The sequence below is a fragment of the Megascapheus bottae genome, unplaced genomic scaffold, assembly GCF_031878675.1.
Source record: "Megascapheus bottae isolate mThoBot1 unplaced genomic scaffold, mThoBot2.hap1 HAP1_SCAFFOLD_45, whole genome shotgun sequence".
In the NCBI taxonomy this organism is placed as follows: Eukaryota; Metazoa; Chordata; class Mammalia; order Rodentia; family Geomyidae; genus Megascapheus; species Megascapheus bottae.
In genome coordinates, this window is record NW_028327483.1 from 2,805,334 (window position 1) to 2,831,471 (window position 26,138).

General features: G+C 37.1%; 1 pseudogene; it reads right to left on the bottom strand.

The window, feature by feature from the left end:
• Positions 1-5,893: 5,893 nt before the first annotated feature.
• On the bottom strand, positions 5,894-21,720 carry LOC150039752 (vomeronasal type-2 receptor 116-like; annotated as a pseudogene).
• Positions 21,721-26,138: the final 4,418 nt, after the last annotated feature.

Consider the following 26,138-nt stretch of genomic DNA (forward strand, 5'->3'; position numbering starts at 1 on the left):
ATGAAATTATCTTGTCCAATGGCCGAACTATTTACAAACAAGAAGAATATACAAGAATGCATCAAACTTACTAGTAAGAGTTTGTATACAAGAGAGCTGAGAATACTTTAACATTGTAAATATGCTAGAAAATCACACACATTTTTTGCAAGGGGTAAATATTAATATAACTATATTTGGACATTTTTATAGAACAGCATAAAATTAGATGTCCAATATTACAAATGATGGGAAGATTATAATGCCATTGCAGATTTGTTTGCCTTTAATGTTTCATCTTAATATCTTAAATGAAAAATTTTCACTGTAACATCTCTGTTATTTACTTATGTATTTTGATTGCTTTTTTGATTGTTTTCTCTTTTTCTCTCATCCCCATTACTACCTCAGATTATTATAATTATTCAAAAATAATTTTCTGTACTCCTAATTACCAGCACATCTATAATGTAGAAATTAAAATTCCGAATCCAGAAATCATCACATACATGGAAACAAAGCCAGTAGTGGTGGTGTGGCTCACGTGGTGTGATTCTAGCCTTGAGACAGTCCAAGGACAGTACTCAGGCCCTGAGTTCAGTCCCTAAAACTGGCAAAAAATATATTCCCCAAGAATACACACTGCTGTGTGTCGGGACTGAGTGCCAGCCTGGATAAGAAACGTTCTTATTTGTAATCCATTCACATTCGTGCTGAATCTACATCGCTATAAAACCAAACAGCCAGTTTTCATGCAAAAGTTCTGTAAAGCAGAGGTAGACACTCACAATCACAGCTAGATTTCTTTAGCAGAAAATCTATGAAAGAGGAGGCAAATTTAGTTCAAATGTAGTGTGCTCATGTATAGAACTGTCAGAACGAACTACTTCGTAATGTCATTCGTAGTAACAGCATCTGCGGTTATTAGTTTTCTTGTTCCTGGCCATTCTACCTGGAGTGAGGTGGAATATTAGAATTGTTTTGATTTGCATTTCTTTTATGACCAGAGCCATTGAGCATTTCTTCATGTTTATGTAGGCCCTTTTTATTTATTCTTCAGAGAAGACTCTCTTTAACCTTTGGCCCATCTTTTAATGGGATGGTTGATTTTTGGAGACAATCATGTGATTTTTGTCCTTGCTCCTGATTTTGTGTTGAATTATATTAATTGATTTGTGTATGTTGAACCAGCTTTGCCTCCCTGTGATGAATCCTCTTTCATCATAGTGTATAATTTTTTTTGATGATGGGCTGTAGATGTTTGGCCAGTATTTTGTTGAGAAGTATTGCATCAAGGTTCATCAAAGAAATGGGTCTATAGTTCTCTGTCTTTGATGAATCTCTGTCTGGTTTGAGGATGAGGGTTATAATGGCTTCATAGAATGAGCTTGGTAAAGAGCCTTCATTTTTAATTTCATTGAAGTGCTTGAAGAGTATTGGTGTAAGCTCTGCTTTGAAGACCTTATAGAATTCAGCTGTGAATTCATCTGGCCCTGGGCTTTTCTTAGGTAGAAGGTCTCTTATGTTAATATTGGCTAGAAATTCATCGATTTCTGCTAGATTCTCAAATTTGTTGGCAAAAAGGTTTGAGAAATATTCCCTCATGATACTCTGGATCTTGGTAATTTCTGTCGTGATATTACCATTTTCGACTGTATTTTGTTTATTTCAGTAGGCTCTCTTCTTTTATTGGTAAGATTTGCTAACATTCTGTCAATTTGTTAATTTTTTCAAAGAACAAAATCCTTGTTCGTTGACTCTTTCTATAGCTTTTTTTGGGCTCCAATTCATTTAATTCTTCTTTGATTTTTAATAATTTGCTTCCTTCTACTGGGATTCGGGTTGGATTGTTCCGCTTTTCCCAGGAGCTTGAAGTGACACATTAAATTGTTGGTTTTCGATTTTTCCAATTTGTTATTGTAAGCACTCAGGTTTATAAATTTTCCTTTGACTACTGTCTTTGCTGAGTCCCAAAGGAGCTGGTATTTTGTGAGCTCCTTTTTGTTAAATCTCATAAACTGTTGGATTTTTGTTCTGATATCCTTGATGACTCATTGGTGATTCAACAATGTGTTGTTCAGTCTCCATGACTTACAGTGTTTTTATTGGTGCAGATGGGTTTTTAGTTCCAATTTGATGCCCTTGTGGTCTGAGAGAGTGGAGGGAATAATTTCAGTGCTTCTAATTCAGCACAGGTTTGTTTTATGCCCTAAAATGTGGTCTATTTTGGAAAATGTTCCCCGTGCTGCTGAAAGAAAAACGTATATTGTGTTGTTGCTAGGTGGAATAAACTCCAGATGTTTGTTAGATCTGGTTGGTCTATACAATTGTTCAAATCTAAGGTTTCTCTGTTGAGTTTTTTCCTGGTTGATGTGTCGATAGGTGAGAGTGGTGAGTGAAGTCACCAACAATCTGTGTGTTTCGATCTAGGTATGTTTTCAGTGAAAGTAAAGCTTGCTTGATGAAGTTCGTTGTTCCGAGATTAGGTGTGTAGATATTTAGGATGGTTATGTCCTCTTGGAGGAAAGACCCCTTTAGTAGCGTGTAGTAACCTTCTTTCTTTGTCTTTTCTCACTAATTTAAGTTTGAAGTCCATTTTATCTGATATGAGGATGGCAACTCCAGCATGTTTATGGGGGCCATTAGCCTGATAAACTTTCTTCCAACCTTTCACTTTCAAAGATGTTTGTTTTTTGGGTAAGATGTGTCTCTTGAAGACAGCAGAATGATGGACCTTGATTTTTGATCCAACTAGACAGTCTATGTGGTTTAATTGGGGAGTTAAGTCCATTGATATTGAGAGTCAGGATTGAGAACTATTTATTAGTTCCTGCCATTTTAGAAAGCTTTCATTGGGCCCTGTGTCTTGACAGTTCTTGTGGTACTTAGATGGTATCAGTTTTAGGTGCCATTTCTTTCTCTGTATTACATTTGTGTTGGTTTTATATGTGTAGAACATCTTTAAGAATTTTCTGTCATGTTGATATGGTTGCCATGTACTGTTGAAGCTTTTCCCGGGAATGGAATATTTTTTACTGTTTCCTCATTTATCAATGAGAGCTTAGCTGGGTACAGAATTCTTGGTTGGTAGTTATTTGGCTTCAGGGCATGACATACATCCTTCCAATCTCTTCTTGCTTGCATGGTCTCCGCTGAGAAATCTGGGGTTGTTCTGACTGGTTTGCCTTTGTACCTGATTGATCCCTTCACCCTGGCTGCCTTTAGGATCCTTTCTTTGGTCTCTATTGATCCAGTTTGTATTATACTGTGGTGGTGGGATTTTGTTTCTGGTCAGGTCTGCTTGGGGTTCTAAAAGATTCTTGTATTTGGATGGGCCTGTCTTCCAGATATTTGGGAAGTTCTCTGAGATGATTTCCTGAAGTATATTTCCAGTACAATTGACCTTTTTCTCTAGAACCTCCTCAATACCAATTAGCTTTAAAATAGGCTTCCTAATTTTATCTTGGATCTCCTAAAGCATTTTCTCATATTTCCTAGATTTGAATTGACTCATTTTGTGTTCTTTCTCTATAACAACTAAATTATCTTCAACTCACAAAATTCTCTCTTCTCCATGGTATAAACTGCTTTGTACTTTATTTTCAACTCCCTTGCTTCTAATTGCTCATCTCTTGTTTCATCTCTTGTTTTAGATCATGTATGGATTTCTTTAGCTCCTTAATTTTATTTGAGTGGTTATCTCAGCAGCTTTATTCTCTTTGGACATTTGTTGGATTTTGGTTAACATTTGGTTTTGGATTCTATGAATTCATCCATTTTTCTTGGAAAAACCTTTATTATGGTGTCCTTTATGGCTTCCACTTTTTTATATATCACCTTGTTTATGTTTTCCTCTTGTTTAGCTATGGCTCCCTCCCTTATCTCTTTCTTTATGTTTTCACACTTTTCATTAATGACGTTTATCAATTGCGTTTGTATAGCACTTGGAATACTCTCCTCTAGATTTGCCACTGATGGCTTCATTGCCTCTTTATATTTGGAGGGAGGTGGTATTCCTTGATTTGACAATTTTCTTGAATTTCTTGTTCTGTCCATTTGAAAATGGGAGCAAGATTAATACTAAACAATTTACAATTTTTCAGATAGAATGAACCTGGACCTTTTTAGTTGGCTGACAATAGATGTTCACACTTTTAGATTGGTAATATCACTCTCTCTTTCTTTTTGTGCACTTACATACAAATCTAATACAACCACAAGTTACCGATTTATGACCAAATCAGTAAGCCCCTCAATCCAAAATGTATTGTATTTAAGTCCCTGTTAACCTAGAATATAAAGGAACACTTAGATACACAGCATTGCTCAACAAACATCAAATGTAGATGCATGCATTATAAGAGTTGAAGGATGGACAGAGGACCACAGATAATAAAATAATATGAAATACAATAAGGGAGGTAGGAAAAGAATAATGCAGGAATGTAAGTTATTATAGTAATGAATAAAAGGTATAGTGTAAGGATAATTGATCTCGGGTGATAGACAGGTATAATATTTTTGTTCAAAGTTTAGAAGAACTTAGATAAAACTTAAGAAAATAAGAAGAGTAATAAGAAGAATGTATAGTGAAGAGAGGGAGGTAGATATTGGAGATTTCAATGATATAAATTTTAAAAAGAACAAAGAACCAAAACAACAACAAAACAAAACAAAAGATAACACAACAAAAAAGGAAAAAAAAAGGTTGAGGGAGATTCCTCAGTATTGTGAGTTCTTACCCAAGAGATTCTAGGGTTGAGAACCAGGAGATTAAAAAGCAGGTGGCAGTATCAATATAAATATTATTTTTCTTTAGACTACATGCAGATCTGTCACTGTGTTTCTAGGAATGACCTCAGTTGCAGAAGGAATGTGGGAAAAGAGATGAGAAAAAGAAAAAGAAAAAAAAGGAACAAATCATAACGTTTAATAAAAGGTGTAGGTAAAATAGCAAAGAGAAAATAAGAACTCCTAAAAATGCAAATGAATAGGGGTATTCTTCAGGTTTTTTTTGGGGGGGGCATGAGGGCAGGGTAGGAAACTTGTGTCTCCACTAAATTCGGGATCCAAACACTTCAAAAAGTCTTTTTCACTTCTGATTTGGCTTTGCTGTTTTTGGATCAGATTGCTTGATTGGGAAAAGAAAGCTGAAAGATTTGCGGGCAGCATTGTTGTTTTTGTTTTGTTTTGTTTTGTTTTTGTTTTTGCCAGTCCTGGGCTTAAGCTCAGGGACTGAGCACTTTCCTTGGACTTTCTCAAAGCTAGAGCTCTACCACTTGTGCCTCACCACCACTTCTGGCTTTTTTCTATGTATGTGGTACTGAGGATTTGAACCTGAGTCTTCGTGCATGCTAGGCAAGCACTCTTCCACTAGGCCCAACTCCCAGCCCCTTGTGGGTGGCTTTGTTTACCAGGTCTGTGGTGCAGCACTAGGGACAGCCTTCAGAAGCACCAGGGTCAGATTTCCGGTTAAGGTATCCCTGGGAAATCCTATGCCAGTTAGAATGGTGGCACTGCCAGCAACACCACTCAGGCTCCAATTGCTTTGACCAGGTCTTTGCCAGCAGTCAAGATGGTCCTGCTCTCAGCTGGTGCATGAGTGGGCACCCTTCGAATCCCGTTCTGTGAGCCCAAGTGGAAAATTCTCCTCAGAGGTACTCACAAATTGCTGGATTCTCCAGTTCCATGATGCTTGCATCTCCGTGCATGGCCGGGTGTCTGCTCTTGGCTCCTGCAGGCTCTGTGTGCCTCTGTCTGCATTCAGCAGTTCTGTGACAATCAATTTTTGGTAGAGAATTGTCCCATAGGCAGCCAGAACTTGTTCCTTGGTGGGAGTTCAGAACGACTCACACTGAACCGCCGCCATCTTCCGCCGATCTCCTCCTCATTGAAGTAATTTCTATATTATTATCTAATGTAATTCCAGGAAAGAAATATGGATTAATTTCAGATCTTCTATCACATGACCATTCACATTAGTCATGTAGGGTAGGCTTTGTTCTGCTAGGATGTGTTTTATATTGAAGCAATGGACAGAATTTCTTTCTGGTCTTAACATGATGAGGTAACATTTGGGAGCAAAGATGCAGCCTAAGAGCCCTGCACTGGAAGCCAAGATAGAGAATATCTTCACAGCTACCACGATCTTCCCCGTGGTGCTATGATATACTGGCAGAAAATTAGCCTGGACACTGCAGAACACCAGCATGCTGAATGTTAGGAACTTGGGTTCATTGGAAGCATCAGGTAGGTTCCTGTCAAGGAAAGCTACAGCGAAGCTTGCCAGGGCCAGGGAGCCAAGGTATCCCAGAACACAATAAAAAGCAGTGAAGGAACCTTCATTGCACACGATGAGGATGTGGCCATATTCATAGTGTGCATCGGTGTCAATGAAGGAGGAGAGGCTGTGACCCAGAATCCAGAGATTGCCACCTGGGTAAGGGTGCAGAGGAGAATAATGAAATTAAGAGCCCCTTATAACAACAGCCACTTTATTCTTTTTGCTAGAGAAGTGACCTTGAATACTTGGACCACAGACATAGTTTTTGCGGGCACTGTGGAAATTGCTAAGGTGAACACAATTCCAAATGTGATCTGCTGCAGCATGCAGGTGATTGTGTTGGGATGGCCAATAAACAGAAGGGAGCAGAGGAAACAGTACATAAGGGAGATGAGCAGGATGTAGATGAGAGCCTGGTTATTGGCCTTAACCATTGGAATGTTGTGGTGTTTCATTAAAACTCTTAGAACAATAGAAGTGAGAACAGAGAAGCAAACAGTCATACGGTCCAGGGCTAACCCTAAGGTTTCTCCATGAGCCATGAAACTTACAGATTTTAGGAGGCAATGGTTTCTCTCTGGGTTGGCATATTGATTATCTGGACACCTCACATATCTAGTGAGGTATATGAATTATCATTAGCCTGTGTTCCACAGTTTCCTTTCTTCAAAGGAAATTTGGCAATCACGATTTAGAGGTAAATTTAACATGGCAGTATTTATGATGATAAAAGCAAGAATTCTCAGATACTTCAAGAAAAATCTGCTATTTTATTTCTATCTCACTCTACCACAATAATTCACCTTGATTCCTGTGTTCTATTTTTTAGTGTTAAGAAACATTTCCGGATCTTTATTAAGTGAATAAATAAGCAAGAAGGCAAGCAAAGAAGCACATGGACAAGCAGAAAGCAGGGAAACACTCTGTCAGAGTTTCGGTGCTGTCAAAGGGAGAGAGACACCATGCTCTGTTTTTTACTTTCTGAATGCAACTCCTTTTTACCTTTAGTTATCATACATAGTGATATTGTGATAGTTTTGTAATTTCTAGTATCTTGACAATAATTATTACAATTTATGATGCTACAGTATTAATGTTCTTTACTGTATACACAAATCAGTGAACACCATTCAAAATTATCGATAATAAAACTTATACTTTCCTATGTTTTGGCTAACATTAATAGAAGCCTTTTAGCCCTCCCTTAAATTTCGCACGTTATATTTCTCACCTCACGTACTGTATAACAAGAACCAAAGAACTCATTAAAGCTCTGTAGTCATGTTAGGTAGGCATAACACTTGTATCTACTTCGTTAAGTAAACTCAGCTTTGTGATCACTTGCTCTGTGGAAACAGCAGTTGTAAGCAGTGGGAATAAATTTTTATGGGTTTTATTGTAGTTGAAACCTAATTTTAAAAAAAAAACATGGAGACACTATTCTAAATAATACTTCACATTATTTTTGATAGAGGTTCAACTCAATTTGCTGAATAGAGAGAGGAGAGAATTTCTTGAAATAAACACCTATACATTCAAACCCTACATTTTGTGTTATTATAAAAAAGCAGTTTTCCCAAGTTCCAGTGGCTCAGGCCTTATGGAAACTTAGAAACATATTTTCAAGATCTCAGTTTGAATTCAGTGGGAAAGAAAATTCTGTGAGAATAATTCTCAATTAACTAACAAATGGGCTGTGAGTAGAATTGTGCCTCAAGTGTTAGAATATTAACCTTGAGTAAAAAAGATTAGGGACAGTGCCCAGGCACAAGACACAAACACACAACACACAACGCACACACACACAACACACACACACACAATACACAAACACACACACACACACACACACAAGCAAAGAAGAAATATCTTAAGGAAAGAACTATTTTTTTCCTACCATTGTAATTTAGAACTATTTTTATCAAGTTAGATGAATTGAGAAAAATGTGGAGAGTTGGAGAATGACTACATAGGACATATGCTTTCCAGTCACATTAGCAATTTCATTCTCTGGGCAAGGGATGCAATCAAAACAACAGGCAGCCTTTCCCTCCTGGGGTGATTTCCTGAATCCAGATTCACAACTGTCACTGCAAACTGAATGAGGTATCTGAGAAAAAGAAAGGAAGAAAGATATCAGTAGCTTCTAAGAAATTATCTAGAAATCACAAATGTTCACTCTTGTGAAATAATTCAACTGTCAAGCATAATACTTCGTGCCTAAATCTAACCATTACTTTAAATTCTGCTATAGATTCCAAAATAAAAATTCCACATAACTTGTATACTAGTCTTGACATTCAGCTTATTGAACTATTTAGGAAAGTGGAGCTTTTAAAGATAATGGTGAAAGAGTATGTCTTTCTAGCCAACACTATGAAACTTCCTTGAGTTTATGTCATTGTATGTTGTGTCTTGCTCATATGTGAAATACTGAAGCACTATGAGGAAGAACCCAAATTGAAGCTTTCAAAGCATGCTCGAAATCACAGATATCATTTTTATAGTGATATATGTACCCTAGGCCCTTCATATCTTTCTTTATGCTTCTCAGTTACCATGTGATGAGATTGTTCTTTTTTTGGACAAGAAATCCAACAAACACTCTAGATACTACCCAAGTAATGGCAGCCACAAAAAATCAAGCTCTGTATTACCAGTATCTGCCAACATAAATACACACCAGGCAGTAGGAAATGAATTTTATTTCTGGTCCTCTGTTCAGCTCTAGGTACAGATGAGACATTGTTAGGCCAGCTTCATTGTAAGAAAATCCTGTGATCTTCATTAACAAAGACTTCATTAGTGTCTGTGAATTGATGCTCCTCAGAGGTCTACTAATTGATGAGCTTTGGGAATTTCTAAGCCTCTCATGTCATTCAGATATTTCAAAACTATGGAGATAATGGTTACATTCTAGACCTGAAACCCTGCTTTCTGACCTCACAAAGCATAAACATTAGAATATGGCAACATAAAGAATAGAACTCCCATTTCTATGCTCCTGGAATGCATAAGACTTGGCATGTCTCCTAATAGGTCTGTGATCTTCATGTATTTGTCTGTTGAAGCAGTCCCAAGATAGCGCTTTGATTTGACTATTCAGGTCAACATTAGAAATTTCATTATTGTGTGCTTTAAGTAAATAAACTGTCTTGTTTGAATTGGCATCACATACAAATACAAATTCATGTCCCATGTTAGCTAAAAAATGCACAGGTGAAAGGTGATTCTAAGTGACCCATCATCTGCACAATGAATTGCCACATTTGCTGGATTTAGTCTGGAATTTGGAAGTCATACAGTGGCACAGATTTATAATGTAATTTAGAAATCAGTGTCTGTGCTTTGAGTGGATGAAATTGTCAAGTGTGGACTTTGTCTGTGTGCATGAAAATGGTGGCCACTGCTTTCCCTATGGACATATGTGATGGGACTATGTGGTTGTCAGCCAATGCCCTCACCAACACATTCTACCATGAACAGTCAAGGAAAACATGAATATGCCCTACTGCTGAGGAGTTCTTCCATTTTTGACAGAGGAATTCATTTTATTTGTTTTCAAGAATTCCAACAAGCCCTCTACATAGCATTCAGGTAAAGATATGTACAAAGTCAAGCAACATCTTGCCATTACATTATTTTCTGTCACCAAAGATTCCCCTTTAACAGGCCAACTAACCACTGAATGACTTGCCCACAAAAGTGATCAAATGAACCTTTCAGCTTTATAAATTGATACTCAGGAATATTGTCACAAAGATGGAAACTTGTTAAAGCAAGCTTTATCTTTGATTATACATCAACATTCCCAAACTTACTGGTCCTTTCCTCCCAAGACTAAAGAATAAGAAAATTTTTGAAGTTGGATATACTTAAATGTACAATGGTAGGGCATAAATGAGAAAGAGGGGCATAAATTTCATATTTTTGCTTACTTCTCTGTAATTGAAATTTGATGATTTTTATCAAACCCACCTCGGTACTTCCTAAGGCCCACCCTATCCTATATTCCGATAATGACAGCTGATGACCATGTGGGGCATCACTTTACGTTGAAGACCTTCTGGAAAATTCCAAATGTTATAAATATAATACTCGGCCTTTAATTTCTTTCTTTATCCAAAATATAATTGTTTCCAGCAAGATTATGAAACTGGATACTCTTTAAAAAAAAGGGTGCAGTTATTAAACCAGGTGTGGTGGCTCACATCTGTAATCCTAGCTATTCAGGAGGATGAGATCTGAGAATTAAGGTTCAAAGCCAGCCTGAGACTTTTATCTCCAATTAACCCAGAAAATGGGAAGTGGGGCTTGGCTGAAAGGTAGGGTGGTAGCCTTGAGCTGAAGGGCTCAGGAGAAATGCCCTGGCCCAGGGATAGGATGATAGCCTTGAGATGAAGAGTGCAGGGACACTATCCAGGCTGAGTTCAAGCCCCATGACCCTACAAAAAGAAAATAAACTGTAATTACCTTGGGCTTCTTAAAGGTACATATAATTACAGATTATAATTGCAGATAATATTACAAAAACTCAAAGACTACAACCAGATACCTAATTTAGAATATAATAACTGTGAGCATACTGATTCATTTGAAACACAAAAAATTAAATGGAATGTGACATTAATTTCTTTTGTGTCAATTATGTCTTTAAGTGCACATGAACACAGGTTAGGAGTACCTGCAATATTTAAACAAATGAAAGTATCTTTTGTCCTAGCTACTCAACAAGTTAAATATGAGAATTGAAATTTGAATCCGACCCAGTCAAAAAAGACCTTTTGAGAATCCTATTTCCAAGTAACTATTCAAAAACTGGTAGTAAAATCTGTGGCTCAAAATGGTAGTGCTCTAGCCTTGAGGAAAAAGAGCTCAGGGAAAGTATCCAGAGTGCAAGCCCCAAGACTGACAAAGAAAATAAAATGAAAAGAAGCTGCTCTTGACATTTACAAAAAATGATCTGAAAGTACTTCATTTAATTCTCTATAAAATCCCCTTACATAATGTAGTGTAAAAGTTTGAACCAATACAAACATGATACTCACTATACTCTATGTTAGAAATGAAGTTTACAAATTTGGGGAGAGGACAATAGGAATGGGGGAATAGGGGAAAGGGGGGGGTGGGGTAATACTTTAAAAAATAAATGTACTAATACATGATCTTTACAATAAAAATTTAAAAATAAAAATAAAGCATAAATTAAAAGCTAAATTATTTACCAGAAAAAACAGACCAGAAATAAACAAAAATAATGTGACTCTGCTGTTCCAACAAAGGGAATTTCCTGTGTAGGGTAAGGCAGCATCCCTTTCCCATTACTCATCAGTGTCAATTCTTTTGATTAACAAATGTTTCAATGGAGGGCATGGGCCACAACATACACAGGAATTATATATGTTGTAACTCTCTTTAGACATGGCCATATCAAAACTATGCCTCGAACACCATAAGGAAGGATCATGAAGGACAATCCTCCCATGTAACACAGTCTGGCTCAGAAACTGAATAGTTAAATAAGAGAAAAACACAGCCTTTCAAAATAAAAATCCCCCAAAGCAGCAGAACAGAAATAAAGATAAGCAAATATAAGCAGCAAACATATAAAGTTATATATTTTCTATTCCAGGGAAGAGAATAATTTTTAGCACTGCCACCTTGTATTCAAATTATGGGAGGCAATCTCAGGATACACTTGTTAAACAATCATTTGAGAAGAATAAAAATATAGAGTCAATGACATCCTGCAACAGGCAAGGAATATGTTTCCAGATTATCATGAAATTATTTTTCTATTCTTGAAGTTCTTTACTTTTATTCATCCATTTAATAGTGAGAGATATTTATTACAGTTTATGTCTAGATTGTGAAGCATATCTGAACTAAAATAATGATGCAATGCTTAGTTGGAAACAGTGATTACTTGCCTACAATAAGTGTGTGTGTGTGTGTGTGTGTGTGTGTGAGAGAGAGAGAGAAAGGAGAGAGAGAGAGAGACGGAGAGAGAGAGAGGAGAGAGACGAGAGAGAGAGAGAGGAGAGAGAGAGAGAGAGGGAGGGAGAGAGAGAGAGAGAGGAGAGAGAGAGAGAGAGAGAGAGATGAGAGAGAGAGAGAGAGAGAGAGAGAGGGAGGGAGAGAGAGAGAGAGTATTTGTGTATATATGTGTGTTATGGAACATGAAATGAATGTCAAAATGTTCTTTGTGAGTTTATTTTCTCAAGGCTAGGATTTTGGCACTTCAGTTACAGGTCTCCTTCCATATTTGAGTGTTTAATTGGATATAAAAGTCTCACAGGCTGGCTACAAGCCTCAATCATCAGACAGAAGCCTTCTTAGTACTTAGGATCACAGTCATAAACCACCACCCTACAGTAATAATTTTATAACCACCCTCACAATGTAAGTATTAGCAAATAATTCTCTGAACACTGGTCATCATGGATGGAAATGTGACTGCAGCCTTTTAGAATAGAATTCATGCCACTGATTCAGTTTGTTTGTAATAGCATTACCTCATATTCTACCTTGACAGCTGGTATGGAGGAGATACAGGGAACCTGGTATAAAGTGTAGTGGTTACAGCCCTGGAAAGTCAGCAAACCCCAAATCCTCTCCTAACACCAGATAGAAAATTACTCCACAGTAGATACAAGATAATACAATGAAAGTAATTTACTTCTTCTGCATAGGGATGGTAGTTCAGGGTAGAAAACACAGGACATTCATGTGTGCACTTGGAGTTTTCACAGCTATAGCTCATACTGAAAACAAAACAGTAATTGAAAAGTCAACGTTGAGTTACTTACGGCTTGTTCTCTTCATGACTAGAAGCATCACTGGTATTGCCTTCTGTTCCCAAAGTCTAGAGAGGGAAAAACCCAGAAATCATCACATCTCCATCCATGTGTGCTCGGTGTTTCACTGTAGAAAAGCAGCTAGTGCCAGCCAAGGACCTAACAGTGCATGAAAGCTGGAGAATAATGAGGGTGAAATCCAAAGGCACATCCCCAAAGCATCTACACAGCTGAAATTCTGATTAGAAGTGAGCCCGTAATGTCAGATATGTCTGTCAATATATCTTTATATATATATATATATATATAAAGATATAAAGTTAATTCTAAAATTCTCATCATATGTTATTAAGACATGTGCATCTGTGTGTGCATGCAATGGGAACTCAGGCTACAAAAATATAGTTTCTTGTAAAAAATACATACCAATTTCCTTACCACATGCATTAACTTGCATTAATCATGTGCTGGTTTCGCATTTACCTTTATTTTTGGCAGCATATATTCTTAGTCTTCTTCATAGAGATTGTCACTGGAGTGAGATAAAAGACAGTGTTGAGGGCTGGGAGGGTGACCTAGTGGTACAGTGCTTACCTAATATGCACAAAGCTCTGGATTTGAGTCCTTGGTGCCACAGTGAGGGATCAGGATGAACTATTTTAATTCATCTAGCTTTCCTGTAAAGCAACATACCTGCTAAAAGTGTTGCCATGACCTGTAAATTTGCAAAGAACAAAGAACTAGGCTCAAGCCTAAGATTTGCTTCCCTGCCATTGAGTTGCAGTTTCCTTAAAGTCCTCTGCAATACCATAATATTAGGTCCCCCGGGAACAACCACGGGAAGGCAGAGAATATGGGAATAAAACAACGGTTTGGGGAAGACTTCAGAACCAATCAAAACACAAATGATTTTTGTTCAAATTCTATCCATCCAGGTTATACTGTGATGGCATCTCCCCTAACCTCCTACCATCGCGAATAAAAACCACTTCCCCACGCATTTTGAGATTCACTCCCAGCTGGCCCTACTACCTTAGGATGTGCTGGCGTGAGTCCAGGCTGGAGCTTGTCCTGCAATAAAGACCCCTTTGCTTTTTGCACCTGTGGTGGTCTCCTGGTGTTCTTTGAGGATACCTCAATCTGAACATTTCAATGGAAACAGAAAAATCTGGAAGTAGTGTTTTGGCTATGTATATTATTTATACACAATAGATTTCTATGTTTCTATCAGAAAGAAAGTCTTTGCAAATTTTGTAATTAAATGGAAAGACTGGGAACTTTTTTTATTATGATCAGTAAATCAGACCCAGATATAACAATAGTGCCTTTCTAGCTTTGGAAAACCTCAAGGATAGTGCTCTGAGTTCAAGCTGCAAGACTAGCAAAACAAATTTCAATGTTGAGTAGGAGATGATGGCCAAAAGAGAAGAGGGAAAAGTAAAATTCTCTCCACAGAAGCGGAGTTTTAGTTTCCTTCAGGATTTATACATCTAGGAACTCACACCAAGTAAGATTTAATTCTCCAGCTATAAACCAAAGAATAGGTGAGCTGAGTCAGGGAAAGTAACCATGACAACATTGGCCCAGCATGTGGGCTTCAGCTGTTTCTTTAGTTTGAATTTAACCAGAAAAAAGGGAGACCACAGCTCATCCATACAGTTGGTTGCTCACCCTCAGGTGGCCTGTCTCCACTCCCCAACCCCAACAGGTGGCCAATGAGCCTGTGGTGGTGGGGAGGGGAGAGCAAGGATGGCAGTAGGCCAGCAACAATGCTGAATTAATAGGAGGGCTCCAAACTGTTCGAGGAAGAGCTTGCACTCTGACCTGGCTTTTTTCAGGATCCCGCAGGACCTGAATAGGTGTCAGAAGTGGGTGGAGAATTGTAGGAGAGCAGACTTGGAAGATAAAACACTTGATCAGGTAACTACACTTGATTCACACTGAGACCTCCATGATCTGTAGAACTAGTCTTCACAGGACAGTTGAACGGTTTCTATGTTGGACTGTGGCTGACTGAACAGTGGGCTCCTATTCCACCCTTTTAAATTCATGCAAAGCCCACCAGCTGGGCTGTCTCTTCTACTGTTGCCACCTCTGACTTGGCTCACCATTTCTTTGGAGACGACCTCTGTCGTCTTCATGTGACTCCATAGACTGGAAAGCCTAATGCCAACCTAAAACCTTTTTATGGAGAGATACTAGTTGCTCATTGGAGACACAATTTTTTCCCTGTTCTCTTTCCATCATCTTCTATTTGACATCGAATTTTTTCTCACGCTGATCACGATGTCTTTCAGGAAGTCTAATAACAAATGCTGATGAAATTAAGGGCAAAGGAATAATTACACATGATTCAAGTAGGTTACACAAGGAAGTATAAAGAGCTTTATGATATTAAGCATGGCAACTAACTTGTGGGAATGAGGCCCATTGCATGTATATATGTATTTTTTTCTATATAAGCTCTTTGTATGGTTAACTTACAAAAATGAAAATTTAAAATTTTAAGTGATAAAAAGATCCTATAAGAAAACTCCACACTGCTTTCCAGAGTGGCCAAAATAGCTTACAATCCCACCAGCAGTACAATAGGGTTCCTTTATCTCCACAACCACACAAGCATCTGTCATTGTCTGAGTTCAAAATCTTGGCCATTCTTGTGGGGGTAAGATGGTATCTTTGGGTTGTTTTTATTGGCGTTTCCTTTATGAACATGGATGATGAGAATTTTCTCATATGATTTCTGCCACTTTAACTTCTTTTGATAAGTCTCTCTTTTCTATCCTGAACATCATAACCCAGGATATGATAAGGACACATGCTCAGCTATGTTCATCTCTGCACTATTCACATTAGCCAAGGGATGGAAACAATCCACATGCGCTACTGCAGATGAATGGATAAAAAATGTGATATAGTTAGATAGATAGATAGATAGATAGATAGATAGATAGATAGATAGATACACACACATATATATACATATATAATGGAATACTACATAACCAACAGACAATATAAAATAATGGCATTTGCTGGTATGTGGATGAATCTAGAGCGAAGCATGTTGAGTGAGATAAGTCATTACCAAAGAAACAAAAGGTGCATGCTGATCTTAATATTCGGCTATTTGATACAAACACTACAAGAGCAGTGACTCCATATTTCTGTGCCTAAAGCTATGGACAAGGTATTAGAAATATAAACACAACTATATACACATAAAAATTTGTGACTGTCAATTATGATTATACAAAATGTAATGGATAGGCTATTACAATAGAATGGAATTCTCATTAGAAAGTTCAGAATGGGATTACAATCCTGCAGTAAATCTGTTTTCAAGGGCCATTGGGATGTCTTCACTGAAAATGTGTCTAATATATTTTGATAAGTAGAAATCATAGTTAGCTGCAATATTAAGGCTTGTAAAAGAGTACATTTCCTTCAATTATCACATGATCTCAGACAAGTACATCATGAAAAAAACTGATTTGTGTGTGTAGAAATTTCAGTAAAAGTTACCAGTTTTGTTGGGGGCTGAGTGTAGAGTCAGACTGAGCTTGCACCTGGAGTACTACTTAGAGCTAAGCACACAGGAGATGAGCTGCAATGAAAAACAACTTGTATCATAATGAATGACGCCATGCTTACCAAATTTGAGCTATGTCAACAGTATCTTCTTTCTGGGGTGCTATGTCTGAAGGTCGCTTGTTGTTTTGTATGAAAGTAACCGCTGGATGTTTCCTGTTTCTAAGATAATATATAAGACTAGGACCAAAAATAAATTGTGCTACAATATAAATCTGCAGTCTCTTCAGGCTCCAGTCTTAAGCTGTAGACCTCCCAACCCCATCTGTTTCTTATGTTTTTCTTCTCATCCTCACCCCCTAAATCAGGAATTCTGCCTTGATGCCGGCTGGCTCTGGCACAGTTTGAAAGAGTAATTTCAGAATACAAACATGGAACACATTTATGACAATTACTTTATTGACATGAAATTGCTGGTTTCACCAACGTCATTGCTGAATTAGGCAATAACATATGGCTACTTTTGTGGAGGCCTCTGTACAATAGCTTGAATCAAATAATAATCTGTGGATCTTATGGCAATTTGGTGTGCAAATTGACCATCTGTGTATGGTCATCTGTGTATAACTTTGGTTGACATGTCATTGGGAAATAATTTTTCTAGCCATTTCTATGTGCATCTGATGTAGCATCCTCTGATACAATCCAGTTGCATTATCCTAAAAGGCATTCGTGAAAGTAGTTCCTTGTCACAGATGTTGAACCAAATTTATCAAAGTTAACTTCCTTCCTGGGGCCTCACTGTGATTTTGGAGGAAATCCGTATCACCTTAGATGAACAAGGAGAATCTGAAAACTTGTTTTCGAAATCATTATATTTCCAGAATGCATAGCCACAGCTGCAGAACAGCAATAAAAAGTTTTACATATTCTGCCTGTGGCTTCACCAAAGGATTTGGTGGAAGATGAGCTACAGTGTCAATACAAAGACAAAACTGCACCTCTACAAAGATATATGAGCATATATACCTGACACTGTGGGCAACTTCTATCCAGACTTTCAGCTGGACAGATATTTCAGAGATGTGTCCTTTGAGTTTTACACTCAGTCTTCTCCAGCTTCCCCTTCCTGTCAGGTCCTTGGCTGGAACTAGCTGCTTTTCTACAATGAAATATTGAGAATATGTGAATAGAAATGTGATGATTTCTGGGTTTTTCCGTTTTTACACTCGGGAAACAGACGACAGTAACAGTGATGATACCAGGGATGAACATACATGCCATAAGTAACTCAATATTTTATTTCCATATACCATTTTGTTCTCAAGATAGGAAGCAGATGAGACAATCTAGGTACACAGATGATGTTATCCATCTGTACTACTATGACATCCTTCTCCCTCTACACTGAAAACAGTTTATTTTCATTGTTTTATTTTGAATCTATTTGTGGTAATATTCTGCCTGCTAATAGGAGAGCACTCTGGTTTCCTTTCCTTCCATGTCTGTAAGCTCCTCACTTCCAACATTACTTTATCCACTCCATCCAAGTTGTCTTTGCAGGGGATCAAATGATGTTATTACTAACAACCAGAGTCAGTGGCATGAGTTCTATACTAAAAGGTTTCAGAAACATTTCCTTCCTCACAGAGAAGTGGTCTGAGAAGATCTCTTTGGTAACTTGTATTGTGAGGACATCAATACAAATTCTTATTGTAGGCTGGGGCTCATGACTGTCTATTCTTCACTATGCTGGAGGCTGGTATTTGAGGAATAAGGTCTGAAGCAAACACCAACATAAAAATCTGTGACACTTTTATCTCCAATTAACCATCCAAATCTGGAAGGAGAGCTGTGAGTCAGGTGGCAGAGTTCTATCCTTGAGAAATAAGCTCAAAGACAGTATCTGCCCTCTGATTTCATGCCCTAACATACACACACACACACACACACACACACACACACACACACACACACACACATTCTCTTTTACTGCAGGCAAATAGTTACTTTTACAAACTAACCACTGTAACACTATTTCATGTCAGATATGCTTCACGATCCAGGCATGACCAGGCATTGTAAAAGATCTTTTATGATAGACTTTGTCAGCCTTCGGTAAGTTTTGGTTTACTCATGTACGTATATATCCTTGGCTCTTGTCCTGGAACAGGGCTTCAGTAATTATTGCCTGCAGAAAGAAAATAGAAGGGAAGAGAAGGGCAGGGGAGAGGAGTGGATGGGAGGGTGGAGGCATAAGAAAATGGCTATTTGGGACTCTAAGAAACTGTAACAGCTTACTCCAAATGTATTGTAAGAAAAAATGTCACTGCCTCTATCATTTTAATTATTTTTCAACTGCTTGGGTGACAAGTGGGTCATTGGGTATTTGCCCACATTTGGGAGCTAAAATGCCAGTGACAAACCTGACATATTACATATATGTCTTTATCTTGTATGTCACTGATGCTTCCTTATCTTTATTACTTTTGTTCTGGCCCTGGGATCACAGCACCTGTACACTCTCCCTGAGCTTTTTGGATGAAGGCCAGTGCTCTATCACTTCAACCACAGCTCCACATCTGGCATATTTTGGATGTTAAATAGAGATTGAGTATTTTACATACACCTTCTAAGGATGGGTTCAAACATGGTCCTCAAATCTCAGATTTCTGAGTAGTTAAGTCTACAGACATAACAAATCTTTGCCTTACCTAATTTTGTTTCTTCACCACTATCTGCCTATGTTTTTTCTAATTTTCCTTCTCTTATATTTCCCAAAACATATTTCAGTCCTTTTGCACATTAGCGCTAAGATAAACATATTAAGCAGTATAGTTTCAACAGATTGATGTTTCTTATCTATCTGCAGAAATGAAGAAAAGTGTGGTCTGGGTTAGGTAAAATTTTATATTTGGTATTGATTACAGACATGAGGATTTATTCATGAAGTTATTCATATAGATAAGTGTATTGCTGCAACTAGAAATTCGTAAGTTAGAGATTTGACTGAACTCTATATCCATTGCTGCTCCAAAGTATTTCTCAATTGTTATACAAATAGGGTAATTTTGCCACATAACTGATTCATATTTTTCTACCTTACATGCCATGTAAATAGATTGCATTTATGGACATATTTATACCTTGTCACACATCCTTTTTTCTCTCTCATATCACATGAGCCACCCATCTACTTTTGGCTTACCACTGATTAACTGCATATATGAGTGTCTTGGAGAGATTTGCAATAGAGCAAAACCTAGATACATAAGACCATACAGTATGATGCTAAATGAAAGACCTCTAGGATATAGAAACAAATGCCATATAATGAGTAATTGTTGTCCTTAATGTACTATGTTAATTCTCATCTCTTTTGCTGTCCCTTGGTTATCTCATATTGTTACACTATCTCACTTTATTATCTGATATATTGGACATATTTGTATTGGTTATTTGAAAGTGGTTAGGGAAGGGGGGAAAATGAGATGAGGAGTGCTGGATGGGGGAAGGGAAATATGGACCAAGACAGGAGAAAGGGTATCAATGTATGTGAATTAATACACCTTCTCTCTCGCCAATATAATGGATCCCCTCAATTAATTACAATAAAAATATATGAAAAAAATTAAAATTTTTAAAAAAGGGTATCATAGAATTTTCTGCTCCACATTGTTTTCATTGAGGCTCTTTGGATGTCATCCTCTTGGTCAGCTATGATTACAGGAACAAATATTTTTAATTTCTTGGGATATCCCCAATTTGTAATTTTTACCATGAAAAAAGGTGCAATTCTTGTTTTATAATTTTTATTTTGTCTGTGACTTAGTACAAATTATATTTTGAAAGGGTTCCATTGTGATTTTTTCGACAGAAGTGCCTAGTACATTTGGAATGAATTTACTTTCTACATTTACCTTCTGCTTCATATATTTTATATTAAAGAAATTAAGCAATGATTTTCAGAATCAAGCTCTGTGATCCAGATCATTAGCATGAAACTGACTGTTTCATTTTATGAAGATAATTCCATATACAAATGTGCATGAATGATTAGTTGGAATGTAAATTATCTACCTATGAACATATTTTTAATGATATCAATGAAACGAGAAGCCTCTAGTTTTCATGGCATTTGCATGACAAACTTTATGGACATGTAAATAAGCAATGAAAATATAAACTCATACTATCCCTATGGGACTCTTTGAGGTACTAATCTGCAAGTTCTCTCCTTACAATGTTATTTCTTCACTTGAGGTTGCAGGTATTTAATTAAAAATTAAATACTATTCCAGAAATATGTACACCTTAACGTCTACAACAGAGGAACAGCACTTAAATACCTTGTGTCTAGCATGCAACTCCAGCTCAGATCATATCTCTTCATTTTTAAAGGCTTTATGTCATCATAACATAAACTGGATTGTCTCAAAACAACATTTTTCACACAGGTAGAGCTAGTGACTCCAAGATTATGGTAATAGAATATGTGCTATCAGCTGAAAGCCCATTCTATTGTTAATGGATGACAGGTTTTGTGGGTGTGCATCTGTTAATAGAGCACTTTCTCTGCTGAAATAAGTTTCTGAATCTCATTCATGAAAAATTCTCTTCAAGTCCTTACATAATCCTATATATACTGCGTTAATGTTCCATTCCCATTGTGGTTCATCTTTATGCATACTCATTGACAAAGGAGCAAGCATTCAATCCATCAAATGCTTTTTATGAGCTTTGAAGTACTCCTAAATTTCTATACTATCTTCACAGATGTATCTTTATTGAAATAATTCTAAATTTCAGTGCTCTGTTCACAGATTTATTTTTAAGAACTACCAATTTGCTTTGGCCTTGACTTTTGCTATGAAGTGATCAATGAAAACCCTGATCTTTACATAACATGAGTCTGGGGTTTGATGTATGTAATGTTCAATGTGAGGCTTGAAATGCATTTAAAAATGCCTTCAACAGCTTCCTGGGGAACTATAACATTCCAAACTACTCCTACATGAGAGAAAGAGAGTGAGAGAGTGAGAGAGAGAGAGAGAGAGAGAGAGAGAGAGAGAGAGAGAGAGAGAGAGAGAGAGAGAGAGATCAAATCTCTAGCAGCACTTACAGGACCATCGAGATTAACAACTGCTCAAGTTGGGACACTTTTGCACCTCTACCGCTTTCCACAAGTAAAGGTGGGAGGAGTGGAGTGATATTGTTTAAATGTCAGGTTTGGTATTAGAAAATTATATAAAGAGACTGGATTCATGAGCATATCAAATTGGTAATATTAAAAAATAAGAATTCAAGATAATGGGAAACATTGTCCAATTTCTTGGCAAAGATGAAGGAAAAGTGGAGCATACAAATGGAGTTTTTTGAAGCTTTAGCTTTATCAATAATTTTTTTAAACTACCAGGAAATGAAAATGAAAATAGAATATAAAGGAATGTTGAGCTGGTGCTTTTGGCTCATAAGTGGAATGTTAGCTACTCAGGAGATATATTGCTAATTCACTAGCAAAAAGAAATGAGGAATATGTGGTTCAAGTGGTACAATGCTACCTGTGTTATTTATTCACAATGGAATTCTATGCTGCTATCAGAAAGAATGACATCCCCCCATTTGTAAGGAAATGGAAAGGCTTAGAAAAAATCATATTAAGTGAAGTAAGCCAGACTCAAAGGAACATAGGCTCAGTGGTTTCCCTCATTTGTCATAATCACTAGAAACCTTGGACTCTCCTATCAGATATTTACTATAGAACAAAACCTAGGTACATTAGGCCATACAGTATGACGCTAAATGAAAGATTTCCAGGATATAGAAACAAGAGCCACATGATGTGTGATTGTTGTCCTTAAGGTACTATGTTATCTCTCATCATTTTTGCTGTCCCTTAGTGTGATTTCTTTTAAAGGACATCCTCATACTGGACATTTCTTAAGACATAATACTAATGTATTCACTTCTTTGAAAGTACATTGAATGCTAGGCGTTGGAGGTTCATATTTGTAATCATAATTATTCAGGAGACTGGGATCTGAGTACAAAGCCAGCCAAGGTAGAGAGGATCATGAGGTTCTTATTTACAACTAACAATCAAAAAGCCTAAAGTGGAGCTCTGGCTCAAAAGCGAAGTACCATCCTTGAGTTAAAAAGCTAAGAGGCAGAACTTAGGCTTTGAATTCAAGCTCCAGTACTGGCACACACAGACACACACACATGCACACACACACACACATACACACACACACATACTTGCATACACATATGTGTGCTAAGGATCTAAAACTAAGAATATGATGTACGAATGAAACGTTATTTTTTTAAATTTTTTTCATGCTACAAATATTTTCATTGTAAAATTGATATACGGAGAGGTTACAGTTATAGAAGTCAAGTAATAAGTGGATTGCTTTTTTCATGTTTAATGAACAAGTATTCAAGGAGGGATTCTTTTTTTCATATATTTTTTATTATAATTAATATAAGGGTTACATGATATTTGCCAGATAGAAGGTGCATTAATTCACATACATTGATTCCCTTCCACCTGTCTTGGTCCCCATTTCCCTTCCCCACTCCCCCAACCTTTATCTTGTTTTCCCCCCTTCCCTATCCAATTTCAAATAACCAAATACAAATATATCCATTATATCTGGTAACAAAGTGAGATATGTACCAATATGACAAGGGACAACAAAAGAGATAAGAGATAACATAGTACCTTATGGACAACAATCATTCATTATATGACTTATATTTCTATATCCTAGAGATCCTTTCATTTAGCCTCATACTATGTGGTATCAAGGTTTTGCTCTACTGCAAATCTCTGCTAGGAGAGCCCAAAGTTTCTACTGATTATGACAAATGAGGGAAACCATTGAGCCTAAATTCCTTTGAGTCTGGCTTTCTTCACTTAATATGATATTTTCATATCTTTCCATTTCCTAACAAATGGGGCAATGTTGTTCTTTTTGACAGCAGCATAAAAATCCATTGTGTACAAATACCACATCTTTTTGATCCATCCATCAACGGAGGGACATCTAGGTTGGTTCCCTATCTTTGCTTTGGGAAATAGTGCTGCATTGATTATTGTTGTGCTGGTGGATTTAATATGTCCTTGTTTCTGGATGATTGGGTAAATGCAAAGAACTGGAATTGCTGGGTTATTGGGGAGCTCTATGTTTAGTCTTTTGAGGAACTGCCATACTGCTTTCCATAGTGGTTGAACGAGTTGGCACTCCTACCAACAGTATACTAGTGATCCCTCCTGGCAACATCCCCTCTACTTTTCTTGATCCTGACCATTCTAAGTGGAGTGAGGTGGAATCTTAGAATTGTTTTGATTTGCATTTCTTTTATGACCAAAGATGTTGAGCATTTCTTCATGTGTCTATAGGCCATTTTTGCTTCTTCTCCAGAGAAGACTCTCTTTAAGTCTTTGGTCCATCATTTAATGGGTTGGTTGTTACACGGGAGATTAGTTTTGGATTGATTCAATTTTTTGAGCTGTTGATATATTTTAGGTATGAGGCTTTTGTCCATTGTATGGTTGGTGAAGTTCTTCTCCACTCTGTAGGCTTCATAATTAATTTACTAGCTATGACCTTTGTCATACAAAAGCTCTTCAGTTTAATGCAGTCGCCCTTATCCAGCCTTTCTCTGATTTGTTGTGGTTCTTGTTCCTTATTAAGAAAGTTTCAACCTCTGCCAAGGAGGCCTGGTGTATCTCCTATTCCTTCTTGTAAAGTTTTCAGTATGTTTACTTTTACCTCCAGGTCTCTGATACTTTTGGAGATAATTTTAGTGCAGGGTGACAAAGAAGGATCCAAATTATTTTTCTGCAGTTGCTTAACAAGTTCTGTCAGCACCAGTTGTTGAGGAGGCTATCTTTCTTCCATACTATTTTTTTTGAGTCCCATGTCAAAGATTAGGTGGCCATAGGTCTTTGGTTTAATGTCTGGTTCTTCAGTTCTATTCCATTGGTCTTCAGGCCTGTTCTTGTGCCTGTACCAAGCTCTTTCGATAATTATAACTTTGTAATAGAGTCTAAAGCTTGGTATTGAAATTCCTACTGTGCTGTTCTTTCTGCTAAGAAGAGTTTTTGCTATACGAGGTCTTTTATTGTTCCATGTGAAATTTTGGATTGCCTTTTTTATTTCTTTAAAGAATGAAATTGGGATATTAATGGGTATTGTGTTTAATTTGTATATATCCCTTGGCAAGATTGTCATTTTCACCATATTGATTCTTCCAATCCAGGATCATGAGAGGTTTTTCCGTTGCCTCAGTTCTGCTTTAATTTCCTTTTTCATGATTTTAAAATTTTCATCAAAAATGTCCTTTACATTCTTAGTTAGGGTGATTCCTAGGTACTTTATTTTCTTTGAGACTGTTGCAAAATGAGGTGCTTTCCTGATTGTTGTCCCATTCCTCTCACTGTTGTCATCGAGGAAGGCAGTTGATTTTTGAGGGTTAATTTTATAGCCTGCTACCCTTCCAAAGGTTTGAATCAGCTCAAGGAGCTTGGGAGTAGAGTCTATAGGATTCTTTAAATACAGAATCATGTCATCTGCAAAGAGGGATAGTTTAACTTCCTCTTTCCCTATTTGGATCTCCTTTATGCTTCCTTCTTGCCTTATTGCACTGGCCAGGATTTCTAATAATATGTTAAAAAGGACTGGAGAGAGTGGGCATACTTGTCTCATTCCTGATTTTAGAGGGAATGGCTTTCGCTTTTCACCATTAAGTATAATACTAGCTGTGGGTTTGTTATACACAGCCTTTATTATATTGAGGAATGTTCCATGGATTCCTACTTTCTCCAAAGTTTTTTACATAAATGACCGTTGGATCTTGTCAAATGCCTTTTCTGCATCTATTGAGACAATCATGTGATTTTTTCCCTGCTCCTGTTGATGTGTTGAATTATATTAATTGATATGCGTATATTGAACTAGCTTTGCCTCCCTGTGATGAATCCTGCTTGATCATAGTGTATAATTTTTTGATGAGTTTTTGTAGACGGTTGGCCAGTATTTTGTTGAGAAGTTTTGCATTGATGTTCATCAAAGAAACAGGTCTATAATTCTCTTTCTTTGATGAATCTCTGTCTGGTTTGGAGATGAGGGTTATAATAGCTTCATAGAACGAATTTCATAAAGAACCTTCATTGTCAATTTCGTTGAAGAGCTTGAGGAGTATTAGTGTGAGCTCTGCTTTGAAGACCGTATAGAATTCTCCTGTGAATCCAACTGGCCTTGGGCTTTTTTTAGGTGGAAGGTCTCTTAATGCATTTTTATTTCAGTGCTTGAAATAGGCCTGTTTGGTTTAGTTCTTCTTGGTTCATTGTGGGTATATTAATATCGGCTAGAAATTCATCCATTTTTTCTAGATTCTCAAATTTCTTGGCGTAAAGGTTTGAGAACTATTCCTCATGATGCTCTGGATCTTGGTAATTCCTGTCATGTTATTACCATTTTCATCTGTGATTTTGTTTATTTCCATATGTTCCACTCTTTTTTTGGTAAGATTTTCTA